The following is a 12,760-nucleotide window of genomic DNA, read 5'->3' as shown; positions in this document are numbered from 1 at the left end:
CTAAATGAGACCTGCACCACGATTTGCTAGCAGGATGCCATGATTATGACAACGCCATCTATGCACTCATGGGGAGAAAATTAAGAGTTACTTCGGAAGAGTTTTCATGGTTAAAATACGATGCATGACATGACAACCTCTAAGGTTTAGTTCCTGAATACGACGGGTTCAAATGATTACGTTAGAAACATGCAAGATTGAGAACCAACAACAATACCTCAAGCAGAGGTCATGTTCATGAAGCCTTGGAAGGCATGAAGCGGAGCAAGTTCAGAATAAGTTAAGAATGTTACACCTTATGCCTCAAGAAAATTTGTGTTGTCGTTCTTAAAGGTCCTACCGGGAGTTGAAACCAGGTCGTTGGATTCAAAGTCCAAAGTGCTAACCACTACACCATAGAACCCCTTGTAAAAATTTATTTTGGAATGGTTTTTCCTATTTTATGCAGATTCCACAAGAAGAGAGATCCTATCACGAGTCAAACTCAAGTTATTGGATTCAAAGTTCTAGAGCTATTTTATCTAACTCGTTGTGATCTTGAGCACCTTTAGAGTGGTTGCAGAAGTAACCCTCCCGTGTTGATTGAAGCTCTTAGAGAACATGTAATTTTATATATTTCTTATAGTTAATTTATATATTGTTGTATATTACAAACAAATTGAAATAATACTTTACATCCCAGTCTTTCTTTCTTCCGTGCAAAACTTAACATGAAAACTATATTATTTCAATATTCACTCAGAGAAACAAGGGGTGAAAACTATATTATTTCAAACCCTCCATTATTGCTTCTACTTTGCGTGAAAATGCTTTCACTAAATCATGTTACTAACTGGTTGGTTTTGTTCGGTTCAATTCTTGGGTCCACTAGATTGAATCGACCTAGCTCAATTAAACTCTTGATAATATAAAAATCATAAGTTTCTTAAATTACGTTAACTAAAAGTTTAACCCCTATTTTTTTTTTAGAATATTTATCTTTGTGTCTTGTTGATCTCTAAATGCTTAGAAGTATCTAATAATACTTCTATTTAAGGAACTTTTCTCTATAAAAGATGCAAGACTTCAGTTTATTATTAAGGAATTTCAAATGAGTGATTTGATATATCACAGAGGACAAAATATTTATTTGTTTCAAATATCTTACGTTGACAATTCTTTTTTCTAATGGCATTAGATTGAATCTCATTAATAACAATATCCCAAAACTCAAGTAAAGATGACATCAAAATTAATACTTTAATTTCATCTTCAAAATTTATTTCCACTTAACTCAGTTGACTTATAATCATAATAGTCATTTATTCAACAATAAGGGTGTTAGCATGCATTTGGAAATGAACCCATATTTAAAAAATTTAGATAAAATAGAAAAGAATTGTAATCTCAAAGACAATGATACTATGTGAAACTAGCCTCAACTTAACTCTTAGGGGCGGTAAACCAACGGTTCCTTCACCCATGGCCCAACTCCTAACATGGAAGGGATAATCTAGAGAATCATTCCAAGACCCCTAACGGATGGGTTACAAACTCACATTATCAAGCTCGACAACAAACAATGCCGCCGGCAAACTTAGGAATAAAAATAGGAGACATTTTAAAGATTTAGGAGTAAGTGAAAACAAAAAGAGAGTCATGACCCATTTTCGGTGGGTTCTCGAAGCACCGATTGCAAGTTAAGAGAGGTTGAAAACAAAGTAGAATGTTTTCTCGAAATAAAAAAAGAATTAAAATATAATGAACACATATATTTACATTTACATTACATTCAAAATATCAACAATAGTTGGTGTTGTTTGTCCAGACGTAGCCTAATTGTAAGTTTTTGACCATGTTCATACACTTTTCTTAATGATTTCTTGATTCTTGTCCGAGAACAGTGACCCTTAGGTTCTAAGTACATGGTTCTATGTGGTGGAGGACTTTGGAATAAGGTTTGGAATTGATAATTATTCTTATTTCTTTTCCATTTGGTGGTCGGCTTTGTCCAAAATAAAAGGGTCCAAGGTTTCGAATCGATAATTATTCTTATTTCTATTCCTTCAGACACTCGGTGGTCGGCTTTGTCCAAAATTAAAGGGCCCAACCAAATTTGAACTGATGACCTCTTAATCTACAGTCAATGTCTCTACCACTAAGCTATAGACCCATTTTACATGATTTCAACCTTAGTGACCCCTTCTACAGAGTGTCAGTCCAAAAGTGTAAAAAGTGTCTGTAAAAAAAAAAAGGGCCCAACCAAGTTCAAACGGGTGACCGGTCAAATTCTCTACCACTGAGCCATGATCCATTTTGTGTGATTTTAACCTTAGTGACCCCTTAGACATAGTGTCAGTCCAAAAAGTGTAAAAAATTTCTATACAAGATAGAAGGGCCCAACTAAGTTCGAATTGGTGAATCTTGATCAGCAATCAAATGCTCTAACATTGAGCTATGGACCCATTTTGTATGATCTCAACCTTAGTGACCCCTTCTACAGATTATCGGTCTAAAAGTGACCCTACCGAATCGGCTATAGACCAATTTTGTATAAATTGGTGGATTACCTATCGGGAATTAAACATAGGTCGTTAGATTCAAAGTCGAAAGTGCTAACCACTACACCATAGAACCACTTGTTAAACTTTATTTTGACAGCGATTTTGATAAGTGCCAACAACGCTGAATTTTGCAAAACTGGAGGTCATAGTATCCTTACAGACTTTCACAAGGTGTTTTCAACTTTTTTTTATAGGTAATTGAACTTTTGAGTCCATGCAAATGATTGGTTGGATTAGTATGAGTTTGAGAAGACAGAGGAGAGAAGAGAGACTTTGTTAGAAACTCTCCCATAGGTAATCTCCCAAGGTGTCTTCAACTTCTTTTATAGGTATAATTTTAAAATCAAACCACAACAAAATTTACTTCTATCTAGCAAAATTATTATTTTTGTTTGAAACTAGATTATTCCCTTCTTTTTCTAAAACTAAATTTGACTCTCGAATAGATTTTAATAGTTTTGTTAATTAAATTTTCTTTAAAAATGTTTGTACACAAGGTACAATGGAAAGAATATATATATATTTTTTTTACTATTTTTAATTTGTATGGTATTATTGGAGGCTTTTGAATGAAATATGATAATTGATTCTCTGTCCTCTTTGACAATTTTAGATACCTCCATATCCGATATTTGATGGGTCACGTTTCATTATGAGATCTGCCCTTGGGTCAATAAGACTTAAGTAGAGAGTTTATTTGACTAATGATTTGATTTTTTTGGGTTGTAGAGATATCCCTTACAAATCAAGACTTTGTATTATTTTGAAGACACTCATCAAGACATTTGTAAATGTGTGTGATATCTTGAAGGATATAAGACACGTAACTGAGAGAACCTAAATTTTTTTTGAAGTTGGCTTTGTTAGGATACGTCATCACCAAAGTTTGAGACAAAGACCATTGGATGGGTTTTAATAAGGCTCAAATAAATTTAAAATCCAAGAAAATGGACACAACTATTAATGAATGTATACAACTAGCTGATTTCTTTTGATTACATTAATCAATGTATGTAGATGTTTAAAGTGTCGATCTTAATGGTTTTAGAAAATATCAACACATCATCGATATAAACTATTGAAATTTTTTGAAATGATTGAAAATATCATTCATAATCTTCTGAAATTTGGATGGAGCGGTTTTTAGCCTAAATGGCATGAAGTTCCTCTCATATTTTCTAAATTGGACATAAATGCTCTAAATTCTTTTTATCAAATCATTTTTGTTTTGGATGGGATATCTTATTTATTCTAAAACCTTATTTAAAGGTTTGTAGTTAATTACGGGTATCAGAATTTCTGGTTTCTTTTCACCATGTTGTTAACCTAAAATGTCAGACATGACCACATGCTCTTTGAAGACCTTATCAGCTTCCTCTGCAAAATATCACCTAAAATGTTGGTATTTAGGGTTTGATGTTTTCTACTTAACCCTAGGGTTCTATTTACCGTGAACTTGTGATAATTTTTGTCAAATTATATATTTGAACACCTAATACATTAAGATATAATATCTTATTTAAATAATATTAAAATGTCGTAGAATATCATAATATTATGTTTTATTAATTTGAATCTCATTCAAATTTCAAATATATTTTTTTATTTAATGTTTATGATACACATCAATTATTTTAATATTTAACATATCAAATACGTTAATATGTTTTGATATTATAGTTCAAGACTATAGGAACTTGCACAGAGGACCTGAGAGTTACGTTGGCCCACAATGCATCTCATGGATGATGCAAAACTATGGTGACGCTTGAAGGTTAATTGTATAAAAAACTGGTCATGCACCAAAAAATCATGGGAAGACCATTGATGGAATTGAAGCAATCGACACTCCTCTGGATGGGTTTCCAATCAAAGACCTAATGTTTGATGTTGACTCTTTTGAAGAAAGAGCCACAGGATCGAACAACAAAAAACGTGGCGGTAGCTCTAAGAACTCTATCACACACATAAAAAAACGTGACGAAGAGTTAGACATTACACAGAAGATCTGGCTTTCATCGGGGAGACCCGAGTTTGATTCTCGACAATGAAATTTTATTTTCTTATTTCTTTTATTTTATAGTTTCATCTTTTGTCACCAATTATATTTAAACTTTACCTAGGTTTGAGAAGCACTTTAATGGATGAGTTTAATAGTATCTTAAATTCAAAAGACTTTTATGAACTTGGTTTGAGAGGCACTATAATGATCAAGTTCAATAGTATCCTAGATTAAAAAGACTTTTATGAACTTTGAACCTTTAATAGTGTTATGTCATAGATATTTGGTTCAATTTCAACAAGTGACGTTGAGGTCATTCAAATGGTTAATGTGATAATCCGATCATTTTCAAGGTCTCTTTTGTTGAACGCCATCATGGCTGAGATGACTAAGATGAGCACCAGAGTGAGTTTGACAAGGAGGGTCGTAGAGAACCACACCCTAAGCCAAGCTCATGTTGGGCTTAACAAACTGAAAATCCAAAAACACAAACCCTTAAATGGGAACCGGGATGCAAGAAATTAAAAAACTTTATTTTTGACGTAGAACAATACTTGAAGGTTACAGGAACTTGCTCATAGGACCTAAGAGTTACGTTGGCCACAATGCATCTCATGGACAGTGGCGCTCAAAGGTGGATGATATAAAAAATGGGTCATGCACCATAAACTCATGGGAAGATCGTTGATGGAATCGATGCAATCGACGCTCCCCTTGATGGGTTGCCAATTAAAGACCTAACGTTTGATGTTGACTCTTTAGAAGAAAAAGCCACACGATCGAACACCTCGAAATGTCACGGTAGCTCTAAGAACTCTATCATACGACCTGAGAGTTGAGGGCTACAGGAACTTTCTCATACAACCTGAGAGTTACGTTAGCCGCAATGCATCTCATGGACGATGCAAAACTAGGGTAGTGCTCGAAGGTGAATGGTATAAAAAATGGGTCATGCACCATAAACTCATGGGAAGATCGTTGATGGAATCGATGCAATCGACGCTCCCCTGGATGGGTTGCCAATCAAAGACCTAACATTTGATATTGACTCTTTTGAAGAAAGAGCCACACAATCGAACAGCTCGAAGCGTCGTGGTAACTCTGAGAACTCTAACACACATAGGGAAGGACTTGTCGAAGAGTTAGACATTAAGCAAAAGATCATGCTAAAACTCTTCAGCGATCTGACAAAAGACTTCAGCACATCCACATTAAAAATCCATTGTCGTCCAGTGGTCAGGATACCTGGCTTTCGCCTAGGAGACTTGGGTTCCATTCCTGACAATGGAATATTATTTTCTTATTTGATTTTATTTTACAATTTCTATCTTGGATTAAAAAGACTTTTATGAACTTCCGACCTTTGTTAGAGTTATGTTATAGATACTTTGTTCAATTTGAAATGGTTAATACGATAATTAAGTCATTTTCGAGGTCTCTCTTGTTGAACAACGTCATGGTTGAGATGAGCAGGTGATTCAAATGGTTAATGCGATAATCCAGTCGTTTTGGAGGCCTCTCTTGTTGAACGATGTCATGGTTGAGATGAGCAGGTGATTCAAATGGTTAATGCGATAATCCAATTGTTTTTTAGGTCTTTCTTGTTGAACGACATCATGGTTAAGATGAGCACCCGAGTGAACAACGTCATGGTTGAGATGAGCAGGTGATTCAAATGGTTAATGCGATAATCCAGTCGTTTTCGAGGTCTCTCTTGTTGAACGACGTCATGGTTGAGATGAGCAGGTGATTCAAATGGTTAATGCGATAATCCAGTCGTTTTCGAGGTCTCTCTTGTTGAACGACATCATGGTTGAGATGAGCAGGTGATTCAAATGGTTAATGTGATAATCCAGTCGTTTTCGAGGTCTCTCTTGTTGAACGACGTCATGGTTGAGATGAGCAGGTGATTCAAATGGTTAATGCGATAATCCAGTCGTTTTCGAGGTCTCTCTTGTTGAACGACGTCATGGTTGAGATGAGCAGGTGATTCAAATGGTTAATGCGATAATCCAATTGTTTTCGAGGTCTCTCTTGTTGAACGACATCATGGTTGAGATGAGCACCCGAGTGAGTTTGACAAGTTGGGCTGTAGAGAACCACACCTCAAGCCAAGTTCATGTGGGCTTAACAAACTTAAAATCCAAGAACACAACCCCCTAAATGGAAACCGGGATGCTAAGTAATGAAAAAGCTTTATTTTTGATGTAGAACAATACTTGAAGGTTACTGGAACTTGCTCATAGGACCTAAGAGTTACGTTGGTCGCAATGCATCTCATGGACGATGCAAAACTATGGTGGCGCTCTCATGGATGATGCAAAACTATGGTGGCGCTCGAAGGTGAATGGTATAAAAAATGGGTCATGCACCATAAACTCATAGGAAGACTGTTGATGGAATCGATGCAATCGACGCTCCTCTAGATGGGTTGCCAATCAAAGACCTGACGTTTGATGTTGACCCTTTTGAAGAAAAAGCCACACGATCGAACAGCTTGAAACGTCGCGGTAACTCTGAGAACTCTATCACACACATGAAAGGATGTGTCGAAGAGTTAGACATTACCCAAAACATCATAGTAAAACTCTTCAGCGATTAGACAAAAGACTTTAGGACAACTACACCAAAAATTCATTGTTGTCCAACGGTTTTGATATTTGGCTTTCACCTTAGAGATTCTGGTTTGATTCTCTGAAATTGAATATTATTTTCTTATTTCTTTTTATTTTATAGTTTCATTTTTTTTTTGTCACCAATTATATTTAAACTTTACCTCATTTTGAGGGGCACTTTAATGGTCAAGTTCAATAGTATCTTAGATTAAAAAGACTTTTATGAACATCGTACCTATGTTAGTGTTATGTTATAGATATTTGTTTCAATTTCAACAAGTGGGGTTGAGGTGATTTAAATGGTTAATGCGATAATCTGGCTTATTTCGAGGTCTCTCTTATTGAACGCCATCATGGTTGATATGAGCACTCGAGTTAGTTTGACAAGGAGACCCGAATTTAAACTTTACCTACGTTTGAGAGGCACTATAATGGTCAAGTTCAATGGTATTTTAGATTAAAAAGACTTTTATGAACTTTGTACCTTTGTTAGTGTTACTTTGTACCTTTGTTAGTGTTATGTTATAGACATTTGGTCAAGTTCAACGAGTGGGGTTGAGGTGATTCAAATGGTTAATGTCACTTTATTTGATTCAAATGGTTAATGTCACTTTATTTGATTCAAATTGTTAATGTGATAATCTAGTTGAATAGTTACAGATTATTTCCAAGGTCTCTCTTATTGAACGCCAACAAGGCTGAAATGATTGAGATGAGCACGTGAGTGAGTTTGACAAAATTGAAATAAAATCAAATAAAATCACTAAAAAACATCCATAAAATTGAAAAAAAATTAGCCTTATGACACTTCCTTTAACTCAAAGGGCGGTAAATCAAGGATTCCTTCGTTAAAGACCCATGATCCAACTCCCAACATGGTAATGATAAGCTATAGAATCATTCCAAGAACCTCAATGGATGGGTTACAAACTCACATTACAAATCTCGACAACTGGACGTGTCATCGGCATTAGAAGAACGACTGCATCAGAGCAAGTCATGGGGATAGAAGATCTCGTTGAAGGATGATAGCCCAACCGTAATCTTCAGCCCAATGAGCCAAGCTTTTGTAGAAGTAAGAACCCTTTTATTAAAGAAATTAACACCTTCTTATACAAAATTTGGATCAACCAAGAGATAAAACTAGAATTAGATGATGAGATCCAAGATTGAGAAACAAGATTTGGAACCTTTTTCTAAACTGAGTCACTTCACAATCGAACTTGATCAAGGCTTGATTGAATTACTCAGATGCAATCTGCAACAAGAATTGCATGAAACTTAGAAATGACAAAGATATGCTCAGATTTCTATAAGGGAGATCGTCTCAACTTGAGATATCAATTTCATTGATCACAACTATTCTTTTACATAATAATTTGTGGGTATTTATAGTCTTCCAAGAAAAGAAGTTAGTGGTGGTGATTTAATCTCGATCCCTTTAAATCTCCACACAAGACGAAGTCAATTTGAGCATTACAAACTTTATGAAATTAAAATAATAAATAAAGTTTTCTAACCACTCATGAAAGGATGGTTGCAACTTCATCCACTACTTCAACTGTGCAAATATTTACTTTTGAATCTCCAAATGGTCTTGACTCAAACGAATCAGCTTGTTACACATGAATTGATGGTTGAACCTAGCCTATCCAATTTTGTAGATGAAGTATGAATGTTTGTTGAATCTTCTTGGCCTTGGGTTGTGTAATAGGTCCAGTTGGAACACCGTGATTCTTATCATCATCCCCCTCTTCAAAAGGATTCGTCCTCGAATCAGAAAAATCATCACCTACATCAGAAGGACTCAACTCAGCAACATTGAAAGTAGAATGTACACCATGATTCTTATCATCATCCCCCTTTTCAGGATTCGTCCTCGAATCAGAAAAATCATCACCTACATCAAAAGGACTCAATTTAGCAACATTGAAAGTAGAATGTATTGACAATTCTAAAGGAACATCAATTTTTTTGTTCCAGGCAATAAAATGAGTCATTTTACTAAATGTCTTATGGAGTATTTATAATCAAATAAAGAATTCTTATAGGGCATTTATAGTCAAATAAAGAATTAGGAATCCACCCATCCACGCTAACATTAAAATGAAAATTCATCAGTAAATTTATTTACGCTAATTCATTGAAATTTTAAAAAGAAATCATCTCTAAATTTAGATAAGATAATAAGTTATACTACTTGAATGAGGTGTTGTGAAGGTCGAACCAACACGTGATCTTCAAATCTTCAATATTACAAACTCCCAACTAAGCTATCCCCTATAACATTCAAAATGAAAATTTTGAAATTTTAAAAAGAGAGAATCACTAAATTTATATTAAATAGTGGAGTAATTTTAAAAAGAAATAATCACTCATTTTAGATTGAATATTTAGGTTATGCAAGTTAGTCAATTTGAATTAGGTGGGGTGAGCGTGGATCAAACACGTGACTTTCAGATCTTCAGTGACGCTCTCCAAACTAAGCTATCCCCACTAACATTAAAAATAAAAATTCATCCGTAAAGACTATAACATTGAAAATGAAAATTCTGAAATTTTAAAAAGAAATAATCACTAAATTTAGATTAAATAGTCAACTAATTTTAAAAAGAAATAATCGCTCATAAAGAGGAGAAGTAGACAATTGAGAAACAAACTTTCAATGTTGCTTCAAGAATTAACAAAGGACGGAATGAAATCATTTTTCAACCCGATAACTGGGTTTGGATACATTTTCGCAAGGAGTGATTCTCATCTCAAAGGAAGACAAAGTTACATCCAGGAGGGATGACACTTATCAAGTCCTTGAAAGAATTAATAACAATGCATATAAAATGATCTTCCAGGAGAATTTTCAGCACATTCTACTTTCAATGTTGCTGACTTGAGTCCTTTTGATGTAGGTGATGATTTTCTGATTTGAAGACAAATCCTTTTGAAGAGGGGGAAGATGATATGGATCACGGTGTTCCAAATGTTTCAACTAGACCTATTACACGATCCAAGGCCAAGAAGATTCAACAAGCATTCATTCTTCATCTACAAAATTGGATAGGCTTGGTTCAACTATTATTTCACGTGTTAAAGCTTATTAGATTGAGAAAGGACCATTTGGAGCTTCAGAAGTGAATATTTACACAGTTGAAGGAGCAAATGAAGTTGCAAGCATCATTACATGAGTTGTTAGAAAACTTTATTTATTTTTAATTTCATAAAGTTTGTAATGATAGAATTGTCCAATTGACTTTGTTTTTTTTTTCTTTTTCTTTTTTTTTTTTGGAGATTTAAGGGGATCAAGATTAAATCCCGACCACTAACTTATTTTGTGGGAGACTATTAATACCCACAAATTATTATGTAAAAATCAGATTTGTGATGAATGAAATTGATCTTTGAAGTTGAGAAGTTTCCTTTCAAAATTCGAGCATCATCTATGCAAGTTTCATGTCATTCTTGTGGTAGAATTGTGGTTGAGTGAAATTCCCAACCTTCTACTTATTTTTTGGGATTTCTTTTCTCAGTATTCATTGTAATTTATCCTGATACAAACAAGTTTATTTTTGTAGGGAATGTATTAAGCACATGGATTTATTAATTACGGTGAACTTTTGTATAAAACGAAGTAAATACAAATGGAGTAACATGAGATAGAGGTAAACATAGTATTAAAAAGAAACTACATAAACTTAAAGGAAGTTAATCCCATTTTACAATATAAATATTGTTCAATTGTAGCAAATAAATAATTTTGAAAACTAGCCACTCCAGATCAATCTATGTTTGGAAAACTAAAATAAAGAAAAAATAAATAAATAAATAAAAATATTTTTCAAAAACTTAGTTTGGTGTGAAATTTTGCTTAAAATTCAAATGTTTTTTTTTTATTTTATAAAAGGATAAAACACATAATTTTGAAATAAAAAAAAAAAGTTATCAATGAATGGGCTCGGGTGACAATGCTGCTTCAACTGTGTGATAGACCATGTGAAGTAAACATGACAATAATAGTAGGTTCTAAAGCAAAAAAATATGTGGATAAATTTCATATATTGAGGTGCGGAAAACATATACACACAAGCAACTAAAAATAATAGATCCACTATAAGGGCATTTGGTCTAGTGGTATGATTTTTTTTTTTTTACAAATTAGGTGGAATGAACAAAAATAATGAGTTTAAAATTACCAAACAAAATATCAATTTTCAAATGGAACGGAGACATAAGACCATTCAAAATAAGAAAAGGACAAAAGAAAATTATTAAATACATTTTCAACTAATGCATTTGGTTGAGAGATATTATGGCCAATATAAGAAAAATATAGCATTAACTAATTTTCATGGACACATATGGATTCTTAGCATACTAAAATCTTACCATACTAAAATGACGGTTATTATTGGTATCAAACAAATAACAATTCATATCAGCTAAATCTTCCAATTGATAATTAGGCTAGAGAAAGATCTTGAATTTATTTTTATATCTATCAACATGTTTGCTACTTTTATCTAAAACTTGATCACGAGTTTTTCTTATTTGCATGGTAAAATTATGTATTTCTATGGATATCATTTCTATTTCTAGAATTGAAACAAAAACATGTGCATAAATTTCAAAAGATATGGATCAGCAACTAAAAAAGATAGATCCACTGCAAGGCATTTGGTCTAGTGGTATGATTCTCGCTTCGGGTGCGAGAGGTCTCGAGTTTGATTCTCAAAATGCCCCCAACAATTATATCAAATTGAAGAATGCAATATAATAGATTTGAAATAGGTTTTTTAAACCTTGAACCAAGAAGTAATTCAGATGGATATTTGAAAAAAAAAAAAGGAAGCTATATTTAATTATAATTTACGGTGTCTTTATAACATGTTAATTAAAGAGAGGAAACAACAAGAATAAACAAACAAAGGAAATTTGTGTATGTATGATTCTCTTCAAATCTTGGAAACTACAAAGGAAATTTGTATATGTATGATTCTCTTCAAATCTTGGAAAGAGGATTCCTCTCCTTTCTTGACATAAAGACTTACTTTTTCGGGACTTGGACCATAAACAGTGAACAATAACATTTAAAGAAGGCCGAGGTAGCATAATCATTCCATGAAGGCCGAGGTAGTCTTATAAAAGAAGATGAGGGTACCACTTTCAAATCATTGCATGAGGACTTCAGAAAGTTTTGTACAAGAAGACGAGGGTACCACTTTCTATTGCAGAATTTCGATGTGAATAGAGAATGAACAATATTCTTGGGAGATAAGATAGAGCCTCGAGCCTAACTTCAAAGGCATTACACAAATTGTTCTATGATATTTTTTCTAGGAACTCTTTGTTATGTTGTCTGCTGAAGGTTTCAGGAAAGGGACACAGATTCTCTATTGCACTGATCTCCCAATAGAAGTTTTACCTAGGTCATCTTTCGTCACAATCCTTTTAAGGAAGATGCGCCCAAATAACCAATGAACAACAACATTTAAAGAAGTTTCAGAGAGCAAGAAGAGGATTGTGATAGAAGTTGCCCTAGGTAAAACTTCTTTAAATGTCTTAGCCAATCATGACCTCATAATGAGGAGTCTCTTGGACAACAATAA

At 33.8% G+C, this 12,760-nt stretch overlaps 1 non-coding gene across 1 annotated transcript; it reads right to left on the bottom strand.

The window, feature by feature from the left end:
- Positions 1-331: 331 nt before the first annotated feature.
- TRNAQ-UUG lies at positions 332-403 on the bottom strand. Its single transcript has one exon. It is a non-coding gene; the product is annotated as a tRNA-Gln (tRNA).
- Positions 404-12,760: the final 12,357 nt, after the last annotated feature.

Source organism: Cucurbita moschata, unplaced genomic scaffold (assembly GCF_002738365.1).
Source record: "Cucurbita moschata cultivar Rifu unplaced genomic scaffold, Cmos_1.0 Cmo_Scf00118, whole genome shotgun sequence".
NCBI classification, from domain to species: Eukaryota; Viridiplantae; Streptophyta; class Magnoliopsida; order Cucurbitales; family Cucurbitaceae; genus Cucurbita; species Cucurbita moschata.
This window is presented reverse-complemented; position numbering and strand designations above follow the sequence as displayed.